Raw genomic sequence first — 13,711 nt, 5'->3', positions numbered from 1 at the left:
TTGTCTTGCCAAAACAGTGGCTCTGAAGGAAATAATGAGAACAACTCAGGTAAAGTATTTATAGTATGTGCAAAAGAAGGGAGCATATGTTATTTGAGATAAGGGGTACTGATGATATACATGGTATCAGGTTTGAAACAGAGTTTTCAAATATGAAGTGGATTTCACCAAGAGGATCATATTGCAAAGAATCTTAATGATTGATCAGTATTCCTATAGGCAGAGAAAAAAGGAAAGCATTCTGCTTCAGTGAGAGAAAAGACATACAAATTAAACTCACCTTGTATAGAAGGAAATGTGTATCCTAGTACGATCAGAGATCAGAACTGTATTCAACTATTCATTCCATAAATATCTATGGTTAATGCTGTAAAGACACACTATATAATCTCTGCGACTGGTAGAAGAATGAATACGAAGTACTCACTGTATACCATGAAACAAATGAAGGATAATTATTGGGAAAAAAGCAAGTATATGACACAGAATAAGGGTCAGAAAGATGTCCTGTAGGCCAAATCCATGCCACGACCTGTTTTTATAAATAAAGTTTTATTGGCACCCAACCACACCTATTTATTTCCACACTGTTTATGGCTGCTTCCTTGCTACAATGGCAGAGTTGAGTAATTCTGACCAAGGCCATGTGGGCAAAAAGCCTAAAATATTTCTGATCTGGTCTATTCCAGACAGTCTTATCAATCCTTGGAATAAAATGTAGACAGTATAGAGCAGGCCAAACTTGTGCTTTAGGGCAGGCCAAGCAATCCATTCATTTCAGTCTTTGGCTAAGTACATCACTGAAAACTTTTGATCAGTATATTGGATCCCTATAGCTACTGTAATAAATTACCACAACTTTTGTGGCTTAAGACAACTGAAGTTTATTTTCTCATAGTTCTGGAGGCCAAAAGTCCAAAATTAAGGTTTTGACAAAATTATTCCAGAGGCTCCGGAATAATTCTTGGACTCTTTCAGCTTCTGGTAGCTGTCTACTTTCCATGAGCTAGTCCACATCACATCTGTCTTCAAGGCCAGCAGCCTCAAATATCTTTGTACTTCATCTTCACATCAGTTTCTCAAGTATGTGTGCATGTGAAACCTCTGTCTGTCTCTCTCTTATAAGGATACATGTATGAATGTGATAAAATTTACGGCCTACATGGGTAATCCAGGCTAATCTCTCCATCTTGAGATCCTTATCCTCATTATCTCTGCAAAGCTTTGCCAAATTGGGTGACATTCACAATGTTAACATTCAAATTAGGATGAAGACCTCTGGGAGCATGTGTGTGATTGAGGAAGGGGGCAGGTTTTAGTCTAATAAAATCAGTAACTTGAGAAAATTAACATTTTAATCTGGTGACCAAGTACAGTATTGATTACAGTGAAATGACCCTGGGAAAAAGAAAAAGGAAAGATAGACTGTATTTTAATATGTACAGTGAATTGACTAGTGCTTGAAATATGGTATTGAAAAGGTGAATAAAATGGATAGATACATGTGTAACAAATAAGAAAAAATATAACATTGTATATTTTAATATCATTTGAGATCTAAAAGTATCATCCAATTAAATTAATTACCTAATCAAGAGATTTTGGGTTTTGTTTTGTTTTTTTCTTTCTTTTTAGGGCTGCATCTGTGGCATATGGAGGTTCCCAGGCTAGGGGTCTAATGGAGCTGAAGCTGCTGGCCTACGCCACAGCCACGGCAATGCCAGATCTGAGCCACATCTGTGACCAACACCATAGCTCATGGCAATGCCATATACCCAACCCACTGAGCAAGGCCAGGGATCAACTCTGCAACCTCCTGGTTCCTATTCGGATTCACTTCCACTGTGCTATGACAGGAACTCCTCAAGAGATTTTCAAATCTACTCACTGTCTAAATTTGCCTTCCTATCTTAACAATTACTGTAAAAATAATTGTTACTGATGTGAGCGAGTTACCAGTGAGGATTATGGAGATTAAAAAAAAATAGGAACAAAACAGTTTGAGATCCATTATGTTAACCTAATCTTCACTCTATCAGAATGATATAGGTAGATAGGCCCTAAAGAATGGAATCATCAGAAGAGAAATCTATGGCTTAGGCAGCTTAAACAACATTCCTCAAGTTTTTATGTCCACACACAGGTTTTCTGCTTCACAAAAATATTTGGTGGTGCCATAAAATAAAAGCACTGAGTTACCGTTCCTTCTGGTCCACAGAAATGCCCCAGATTCTGATATAGCTTAGTCCTGCAACTGGTTGACTGACTAGCTGAGGGAATGAAACACTCATACTTGGAGTTGATTTAGAGACAAAATTCTGGATGTGGAGATGAAGTTGTTAGGGAAAATGTTAATCTGTGTTCCTTAGATGATCTGAGTGCACTGTGCATATGGAAATGACATGAAGCATTGTGGGCTGGAGGATAGTGTTAACCAACCTTCATATAGATGCCTGTGATTCTCTTCTTCATTTTCACACCCTTGTGTGGGTCCTGCCTGTGTTGTACTAGAGTTTCTCTAATATGAACAACATATGGCAGAATGGTCTTATGTTACTTCCAAAATTAAGTTATTAAAAATTGTGACCTCTGTCTTATTTTTTCTCTTTTCTGTATTTTGTTTTGTTTTGTTTTTTAGGGCCACATTAGTGGCATATGGAAGTTCCAAGGCTAGGGGTAGAATCAGAGCTACAGCTGCCAGGCTATGCCACAGCAACATGGCTTGTGAGCCATGTCCACAACCACACCACAGCTCATAGCAACCCTGGATCCCCAACCTACTGAGCAAGGCCAGGGATCAATCCTGCATCCTCATGGACACTAGTCATATTAATTTCTGCTGCACCACAATGGGAACTCCTTCTCTCTCTCTTTCTTAGGTCATTCACTCTGGAGAAACTAGCTGCTATGTTCTGAGCAAACCATTGGGAGGACCAGCTTCCCGGGAACTAAGGACTCAGACCAACAGCCCCTGGGTGAGCTCAGAAGCAAATTCTTTAGCCCATGCCTTCAGATGTTTTTAACCCTGGTTCTCAGTTTACCTGAAACCTCGTGAGGCCCAGTTAAGCCATTTATGAATTTGAGGCTCTCAGAAAATGACAAGAGGGATGATAAATATTTGTTATTTTATACTGCCAAGATTCACATAAGTTTCCTCTGTGGTAATACATAACTAAAATTTTGGAAAAAATACGTGTATGTATATACAAATGCATTTGTATGTATACATACTAACACAAAAATTTTAACTAGCCCACATCAGTTGAAAGTTATAGAAAACAATCCTCAGTGAAATATTAGCAAAACCAAATCCAACTACATAATCAAAGGAATGAAAGAAGACATATAGATGGCCAATAAACACAGAAAAAGATGCTCAACATCAATATTTACTAGAGCATTGTAAATCAAAACTACAGTGAGGTACCACCTCATACCAATCAGAATGGCCATCATTAACAAGTCAACAAATAACAAATTCTGGAGAGGGTGTGGGGAAAAGGGAACCTCCCTACACTGTTGGTGAGAATGTAGTTGGTACAACCACTATGGAAAACAGTATGGAGCATTCTCAGAAAACTATATATAGAATTCCTTAAGAAGATGTAGTACATATACCCAACAGAATACTACTAAAACATAAAAAATAATGAAATGATGCCATTTGCAGCAAGATGGATGCAACTAGAGATTGACATACTAAGTGAAGTAAGTCAGAAAGAGAAAGAAAGATACCATATGGTAACATGCATATGTAAATTTAAAATATTATGAATTATGGCACAAATTTCCCTACTATGGAACAGAAACAGATACACAGACATAGAGAACCAACTCATGATTGCCAAGGGGGAGGGGGAGGGAGTGGGATGAACTGGGAGTTTGGGGTTAGCGGATGCAAACTTACATTTAGAATGGAAGAGCAATGAGGTCTTACTGTACAGCAGAGGGAACAGTATCCAATCTCTTGTTATAGAACATGATGGAAGATAGTATGAGAAAAATAAAGTACGTGTGTATACGTATATGACTGGGTCACTAGGCTGTGCAGCAGAAATTGACACAACACTATAAATCAGTAATTTAAAAAGTTAAAAAATTAAGTTATATAAAAGTAAGAATGCATAAAAGGATAGGAATAGTTCAGAAAGGATGTATAATACAGGCCTGCTTGGTTTTCTAAATGTTTAAACATACTATAAAATTACAGTATTTAAAGCAGCATGATTCTGATACATGAATAGAAAGAGTGGGATTGCTGGGTCATATGGTAGTTCTATATTTACTTTTCTGAGGTACCTCCATACTGCTTGTGGTTTCCAAGGGGGAGGGGGAGGGAGTGGGATGGACTAGAAATCTGGGTTTAATAGTTGCAAACTATAGCCTTTGGAATGGATAAGCAGGGAGATCCTTCTATATAGCACTGGGAACTATAGATGGTCAATTATAATGGAGCATGATGGAGGATAATGTGAGAAAAAGAATGTACATATGTATATGTGACTAGGTCTCTTTTCTGTACTGTAGAAAGTTGACAGAACTTTGTAAACCAGCTGTAATGGAAAAAATAAAAATCATTACAAAAAAAGAACACAAATAAATGTTGGCAGAGATGTGAAGAAAAGACCACCACATACACTGGTGGTGGGAGCGCAATTTGGTACAGCCACTGTGGGAAACAGTACATAAATTTCTAAAAAACAATAAACAACCTACCAAATGACCCAGAAATTCTCTTCACAAGTATATATCTGGAGAAAACAAAAACACTAATTTGAAAAGTCAGATGCACCCCACTGTTCACAGCAGCATTACTTATAATTGCCATATATGGAAGTGACCTCAGTGTCTCTCAGCAGATGCATAGATAAAGATAGTACACACACACACACACACACACACACACACACACACACACACACACACACACACGTAATACTACTCATCCATAAAAAAGAATGAGTTTTTGCCATTTGCATCAACATGGATAATCTTGGAGGGGTTTTATCCTTAGTGAAATAAGTTGGAAAAAGACAAATACTGCATGATGGCACTTATATGTGGAATCTAAAAGATACAACAATTTCATGAATATAACAAAAATAAGCAGACTCATAGATATAAAGAACCAAGTAGTCGTTACTAGCAGGGAGAGGGAAGAGAAGAGGGACAGTATAAGGGCTGGAGATTAAGAGGTACAAAATATTGTGTATAAAATAAGCTATGAGGATGCACCATATGATGAACATAGGCATATTTTATAAATATAAATGGAATATAACTTTATAAATCATAAATCACTATATTGTACACCTGTAACATATAATATCATACATCAATTATACTTCAATAAAAATAAAAATAAAGAATTCTTATCAAAACTAAAGTATACCTTTTGGTCTCACAATTCCATATTTAGTTAATTTCCTAAAGATATAATTGAAACTTTACAAAATAAAGTATACATGATATTGTTAATAGGCAGTTTATTTCCTTCTGAAAAATACTGGAAGCTTTATGGTGACTAGAGCTCCATGAATCATATCTATTCATGAAACATCTCCATATGCATTGAGGAGAATGAGGAAACTACATCTGTCCTGCTGTGGAAAAAAATCTGAAAGAGAGTATTAAGTACAAAGAGCAAATGTAGAACATAGTTTTATATGACTTGCCCAAAACAACAATAAAACTATAATTATGAATGGGCACTGTGTGTGTCATGTATGGGGTAATCTCAAAGGATAGAAAGAAGTGGATATTAGGAGCTGTCTCTGGGGAGGAACCTGAGGATTTAGGGATGAAATTCAAGAGAAATATATTTCAGTACTTGTGAATTTTGCACATGAGCCTTATCTATTAAAACAGCATAAATAGTTTAAACTACAAAATAGGATATGTAGGGTTTGCATATAAAGTACCCAAAGTACATAATGCTCAGCTATTAAATAAGCATGGGGTTTCATATTTTAAAGCCATCTTAAATTTTTTAACATAAAAATATATTTCTATGTTCATTAAGGTACAGGTGCATGTCATAAGTCTTTTCAGGGCAGAAAAGATTAAGGATGTGGCTCACCAAGAACAATTTTTAATGTGAAAAATTAAATTGTCAAAATTAGCATAATTTTTTCACTTTTAAAAGGAAAAAGAATATCTACTTTGATTACGGATTAATGAAAGAAAAGGTCTTTGCTCCAAATTGAGAAGTTATGTGCTACTATCATCTTATACTTCAGGAAGAAAAAGTGCCAAAAAGAAATGAAATGAGTGAAACAAGGGGCAGAAATGAGAATTTACTCCTTAAACATGGCTGGCAGCTTGGATTGCTTAATGCCATCACAGTGTATTATAATCTACAGGATTGTTAATTAATTTGAACATTTTACACTAGCCTTAAACTATGCATTTGAAAACGCATTCCAGTGACTTCGATTTCAGACATGTTACTTACATTTTAGATTTTTCATCAGCATTAGAGCATAGAGAATACTAAGATATTTGGGAAATTCATTCTATACACTTATTTCCTAGATGCCACAAAATGGAAGAAAGAATTTTTAAAATGCAGGGCTTATAGCTACTGAAAGAAAGTCAACAATTTTCCTTTAAAAGAGCATCTTCAAAAATGTTCTAGCTTGCAAGTCTGCTGCAAATTCCACTAAAATTACTAGGTGGGAAATTTAGCCTAATGTCAAATGATGAAATCTGAAAGTGGATGAACAGCTTTCCATGAAGACTAACTACAGCTGCAGTGAAATGAATCATAAACTGAACTCAATTTTTATCCATAAAGTTGGAAAGAAAAACCAGAAAGAGGTGAATAATAAGTACCATTTACAGAGAACCACATAACTATAAAATTAGTGTGTCAGATGGTCCCATGATGACATCTAAAGGCAAATCACACTGAGAAGTATTTGTATGGAAGAGCTAAATTTCCCCTACCTTTGCCATTTTTACTCCAGTCCCTCATATTCTCAGCATTCTGCTTTCTGATTGACATCTTTAGGATAGTCTCTTCAAGTGTATATCTGTTGAACTACAAGAAAAAAAACAAAAAACCTCATTTCATAATACAGCTATTCACCTGGTTTCCTTCTTCACAGTTTCACAGAACTGAGTGTGGCACCCCTTTTCTGATTGAAAGAAACTGCCTGCTGTCAGCATAATGTCACTCCTTATAAAATTGCCATTGTGGGTTTGGCCTGTCTCTCTCAGGATAAGATGCCCTATCCTGAAGCGGGCCATGCCAGAAAATCATTTTGATAATATGTTCAAAAATGGGTGGTCTTTCTTTGAAAGTAGGAGGCCTGGCAGTAATATGAAAACATAATTCCTTTAGAAAGACTGTATACATTAGGACACTATTTTTGGAGTTCACAATATGATGTGTAAAAATTCCATGCAAGTCTGGGGAGGGGGAAGCACCCGGCAGCCGCCTCCGCCACTGCAGCTACAGCCCCCGATGTCGCCACAGTAATCACAGCCAAGGCAGCACCCGCACCCTCTCCGGCTGCAGCATCAGCACCGCCAAGCCGAGTACGGAGCCCGCCGCCCCGCAGAGAGAGGACAAGATGGCGGAGGAGTAGGGGGACACGCTCGCTCTCTCCCACAAACACAACAAAAAAAGCACATCTACAGAATAAATGACTCACTCAAAACAGCAACCAATTGCTGGCAGAGAAACCTAAACTCCAATAATGGCAAGAAGTTTGTGACATTACTGGGCAGAATGGGAGAAAAGAGGAGAGTGAGAGAAGGTGAATCCCAGCAGGACGGGCGCTCCCAAAGGGAACTGCGGAGGAGAAAGGGATCCCGCACCCTGGAAAGTCACCTACACGGGGCAAAGATCAAACGAACCGGAGCAATCTCCAGATGCAGAGAAGAGTGTAGCAGTGAGTTGGAGTACGGAAAAGCTGATCAAGAACCGAACGGACCATCTGAACTACGGGCACAGTCACCGAAAATTGAGACGCCTGGGTGGGGGCTGGGCACCAAGACCTCGCCTCTGAAGGTTAGTCCCCGAGAAAGGGCCCGGGGGAACCTGGGTAGGGGCTGGGCACCGAGACCTCGTGTCCAAAGGTTAGTCCCCGAGAAAGGGCCGGGGGAATGCCTGGGTAGGGGCTGGGCACTGAGATCTCGCCTCCAGAGGTTAGTCCCCAGGAAAGGGACGGGGGACGCCTGGATGGGGCTGGGCACCGAGATCTCGGCTCCAGAGGTTAGACCCCGAGAACAGGATGGGGGGGGCGGGGCCGGGCGGAAACTGCTTGGGAGGTCTAGAAACCATTTGACGGGGCAGAGACTGCCTGGGAGACTAGAAAACAAAGCTGTTGCAGAGGAAGGGAACAATACTCTAGGGGCGGGGAAGTGGAAAGCCGCATCAGAGGGAACCTGGGAGAAGAGACTGGTCTACGCCCATGCTGGGGAGGGGAGAGAAGAAGGGGTGGGTCCCCATAGAATATCCCCCATGCCACAGCAAGCTTACAGGCCCGCTAGCTAGCTGAAAGCTGTGCTTCCCAGTGCATCCCCTCCCCCCACACCCACCACCCCCTAAGCTCTCGCTGAACCTGGGGCTGCCTCAACAATTGCCTGAAGCCTACCACCGCAGGGGCTGTCCCTGCACAGGCCTGCTTGCCCTTTGGAGGGGCTACACTTCTGCAGAGCAGCACCAAACACCACCAGCCCCCGAGAAAAGGCCTGCAGCCCAGAAAAGCTAGAACAAGCCTACCCAGGCCATGAATACATCTCCCTAATTCTCAGATGGTTTTTCTGAGTCGGGCTGCCCCGGGGAGGAGTCTCTTGGATTTCCAACGGCCCTGCTACTTGCCCAAGCCCCCAGGGGATGACCTAGTGGATCAGCTGCATAGGACTGCCAGCTCCAGGCAGGACCCCCTGCAGCCCAGAAAAGCTGCAACAAGTCTGGCCGAGTCGGGAAAAGATCTCAGACGGCCTTTCTGAGTCGGGCTGCCCTGGGGAGGAGCCTCTTGGGTTTCCAGCAGCCCTGCTACCCGCCCAAGCCCCCAGGGGGTACCCCACTCCTGCGGTATAGCTGCTCAGCACCACCAGCCCCCTGCAAGAGCCCCTGCAGCCCAGAAAAGCTGCAACAAGCTTGGCCAGACTGTGAAAAGATCCGCCTACATTCTCAGGCCGTCCTTCTGAGTTGGGCTGTCCTAGGGAAGAGCCTCTTAGGTTCTCAGTGACCCAGATAGCTGCTCCAGCCCCCAGGGGGTGCTGCAATCCTGAGGAACAGCTGCCCAACACCGCCAACCCCCTGCAAGAACCCCACAGCCTAAAAACACCAGAGCAAGCTCTGCATGACCAAGTGAAATCTGCTACCATCGTGGTGTGGACCTCCCAGTCCTGTCTGCCCTCAGGAAGCCCTCCTTTGCTTCAAAGAAACACTGTTAGCCCCATCAACACTCCAGAAATGCCTCACTGCCTCAAAAAAGATTGAACAACAACGTCAGCCCTCAGGAAATATTCCACGGCAGTGACAAGGCAAACACTGCCTGATCACGGAGAGTACAACTCCCTCAGGAGAAAGAAAACAACAAGCAAGATGAAGAAGCTGAAAAACCACCCCCAGTCAAACCAACAGGAGAACTCACCTAAAACAGTCAACAATGAAACAGATCTCGGCAGTCTGACAGACCTGGAATTCAAAAGAGAAATAGTGAAAATACTGAAGGAATTAAGAGAAGATATGAACAGTAATGCAGATACCCTCAGAAAGGAACTAGAACATATAAGGAGGAGCCAAGAAAAACTAGAACATTCATTGGCAGAGATGCAAACTGAACTAGGGGCAGTAAAAACCAGAATGAATAATGCAGAAGAACGAATCAGTGATATGGAAGATAGAATAATGGAAATCACTCAATCTGGTCAACAGACAGAAAACCGAATCAAAAAACTGGAAAGCAATATAAGACACCTATAGGATAATATAAAGCGGGGCAATCTATGCATAATAGGAATTCCAGAAAGAGTAGAAAAAGATAAGGGGATGGAAAATATATTTGAAGAAATTATCGCTGGAAACTTCCCAAATCTCAAGGATACTGGGTTCAAGATACAAGAAGCACAGAGGGCCCCAAACAAACTGAACCCAAACAGACCCACACCAAGACACATCATAATAAAAATGGCAAAAGTTAGTGATAAAGAGAGGATCCTAAAGGCAGCAAGAGAAAAACAGAATGTTACCTACAAGAGAACCCCCATAAGAATATCAGCTGATTTCTCTACAGAAACACTACAGGCCAGGAAGGAATGGCAAGAGATATTTAAAGTGCTCAAAGGAAAAAATATGCAACCTAGAATACTCTATCCAGCAAGAATATCATTTAAAATAGAAGGGGAAATAAAAATTTTTCCCAACAAACAAAAACTTAAAGAATACAGCAACACAAAACCTAGGTTAAAGGAAATATTGAAAGGGATTCTCTAAACCAAAAAGAAAGGAAGGAAATGGAAGAAAAAAGACAAGAAAAAAAAAAAAAAGAAGAAGAAGAGGAAGAACTAGGACTGAGGAAACTGCAATCAGAGAGCAGTCACTCAAATAAGCCAGCATACAGATTTAATCATAAACATGCTTCAAAAAAAATAAAATTAAAAAGAAAAAAATAAAAAAGAGTCATCAAAACCATAAAATGTGGGCAAGGGATGTTAGGAAGTAAATAACCCTTTTTGTTTGTTAGTTTGTATGTTTCTCTTCTTAAATTTAATATAGTAATGAAGTGTTTGAACTTACAGGACCATCAGGCTAAAACACACAATTATGGGAAGGGGTTAGCATACTTAAAACACAGGGCAACCACAAGCCAAAACCAAATATTGCATTTGCAAAAAATGAAAAAAAAATACACTCAAGCAGATAATAACAGGAGACCATCCAACCAAAAAAAAAAAAAAAAAAAAAAGGAAGAATGGAGAACCATAGAATCAACTGGAACACGAGGTTCAAATGGCAATAAATAATCATCTATCAATTATCACCTTAAATGTCAATGGACTGAATGCCCCAATCAAAAGACACAGAGTGGCTGAGTGGATAAAAAGGCAAAAACCTTCAATATGCTGCCTACAAGAAACTCACCTTAGGACAAAAGATACATATAGATTGAAAGTGAACGGGTGGGGAAAAATATTTCACGCCAAGAGACATGACAGAAAAGCAGGAGTCACAACGCTCATATCAGACAAAATAGACTTTAAAACAAAAGACATAAAGACAAAGAAGGACACTACTTAATGATTAAGGGATCCATCCAAGGAGAGGATGTTACTATCATCAACATATATGCCCCAAATACAGGAGCACCCAGATACATACAACAAATATTAACAGACATAAAGGGAGATATTGATGAGAATACAATCATAGTAGGAGACCTAAATACCCCCCTCACATCAATGGACAGATCCTCTAGACAGAAAACCAATAAAGCAACAGAGATCCTAAAGGAAACAATAGAAAAGTTAGACTTCATTGATCTCTTCAGGACACTACAGCCAAAAAAAGCAGAATACACATTCTTCTCAAATGCTCATGGAACATTCTCAAGAATCGACCACATATTGGGACACAAAGCGAATCTCAATAAATTTAGGAGCGTAGAAATTATCTCAAGTATCTTCTCTGACCACAATGCCATGAAATTAGAAACCAACCATGGGAAAAGCAAAGAGAAAAAACCTACTACATGGAGACGAAACAACATGCTACTAAAAAAACAATGGGTCAATGAGGAAATGAAGAAGGAAATTAAAAACTACCTTGAAACAAGTGATAATGAAGACACAACCTCTCAAAATCTATGGGATGCTGCGAAAGCAGTGCTCAGAGGGAAATTTATAGCAGTACAGGCCTTTCTCAAAAAAGAAGAAAGATCCCAAATTGACAACTTAACCCTCCACCTAAACGAATTAGAAAAAGAAGAACAAAAAAGTCCTAAAGTCAGCAGAAGGAAGGAAATTATAAAGATCAAAGAAGAAATCAATAAAATAGAGACTCAAAAAACCATAGAGAAAATTAATAAAACCAAGAGCTGGTTCTTTGAAAAGGTGAAAAAAATTGACAAACCCCTGGCCAGACTCACTCAAAAGAGGAGAGAAAGAACCCAAATAACCAAAATTATAAATGAAAAAGGAGAAATCACAAGGGATACAGCAGAAATACAACAAACCATAAGAGAATACTATGAACAACTGTATGGCAACAAGTTTGACAATCTGGAAGAAATGGACAATTTTCTAGAATCTGACAGCCTGCCAAAACTGAATCAAGTAGAAACAGACCAACTGAACAGACCGGTCACCAGAAATGAAATTGAAGAGGTCATAAAATCACTCCCTACAAATAAAAGTCCAGGACCAGATGGCTTCACAGGCGAATTTTATCAAACATATAAAGAGGAATTGGTGCCCATCCTCCTTAAACTCTTTCAAAAGGTTGAAGAAGAAGGAATACTCCCAAAGACATTCTATGAGGCCACCATCACCCTCATTCCAAAACCAGACAGAGATACCACCAAAAAAGAAAACTATCGCCCAATATCTTTGATGAATATAGATGCAAAAATTCTCAACAAAATCTTAGCCAACCGAATCCAACAACATAGCAAAAAAATTATACACCATGACCAGGTTGGGTTCATCCCAGGTTCACAAGGATGGTTCAACATACGCAAATCAATCAGCATCATACACCACGTTAACAAAAAAAAAAGTCAAAAATCATATGATCATCTCAATAGACGCAGAAAAAGCATTTGACAAAGTTCAACATCCATTCATGATCAAGACCCTCGCCAAAGTGGGTATAGAGGGAACATTCCTGAATATAATCAGAGCCATTTATGAGAAACCCACAGCAAATATAATACTCAATGGGGAAAAACTGAAAGCCTTCTCACTCAAATCTGGAACAAGACAGGGATGCCCACTCTCACCACTGCTCTTCAACATAGTTTTGGAAGACCTAGCCACAGCAATTAGACAAAGAAAAGAAATAAAGGCATCCATATAGGAAGAGAAGAGATAAAACTGCCACTGTAGGCAGATGACATGATACTATACCTAGAAAACCCTAAGGACTCAACCCCAAAAATCCTTGAACTGATTCATAAATTCAGCAAAGTGGCAGGATATAAGATTAACATTCAGAAGTCAGTTGCATTTCTATATACCAACAATGAAATACTAGAAAAGGAATACAAAAACACAATACCTTTTAAAATTGCACCACACAAAATCAAATACCTCGGAATACACCTGACCAAGGAGGTAAAGGACCTATATGCCGAGAACTAGAAAACTTTAATCAAAGAAATCAAAGAAGATGGAAAGAAATGGAAAGATATTCCATGTTCCTGGATTGGGAAAATCAATATTGTGAAAATGGCCATACTACCCAAAGCAATCTACAGATTCAATGCAATCCCTATCAAATGACCCAGGACATTTTTCACAGAACTAGAACAAACAATCCAAACATTTATATGGAACAACAAAAGACCCAGAATCGCCAAAGCAATCCTGAGAAACAAAAACCAAGCAGGAGGCATAACTCTCCCAGACTTCAAGAAATACTACAAAGCCACAGTCATCAAAACAGTGTGGTACTGGGGTCAAAACAGACAGACAGACCAATGGAACAGAAGAGAGAATCCGGAAATAAATCCTGACACCTCTGGTCAATTAATTT

The 13,711-nt window shown here is 39.7% G+C and overlaps 1 long non-coding RNA gene across 5 annotated transcripts in view; it reads right to left on the bottom strand.

Annotated features, from left to right (window-relative positions):
• LOC110258474 (uncharacterized) overlaps nt 1–13,711 on the bottom strand; it is a 93,249-nt gene that overhangs the window by 60,404 nt on the left and 19,134 nt on the right. For all 5 annotated transcript variants that reach the window (XR_014840478.1, XR_014840479.1, XR_014840475.1 and 2 more), the window contains exon 2: nt 6,949–7,042. This is a non-coding gene — a long non-coding RNA (uncharacterized LOC110258474). The remainder of the gene's footprint in view (nt 1–6,948; nt 7,043–13,711) is intronic.

This window comes from Sus scrofa, chromosome 3, assembly GCF_054392235.1.
Source record: "Sus scrofa isolate SSC_HxYL_T2T_F1_AM1 chromosome 3, Sscrofa_HxYL_maternal_Yorkshire_Landrace_v2.0, whole genome shotgun sequence".
Taxonomy (NCBI): Eukaryota; Metazoa; Chordata; class Mammalia; order Artiodactyla; family Suidae; genus Sus; species Sus scrofa.
This window is presented reverse-complemented; position numbering and strand designations above follow the sequence as displayed.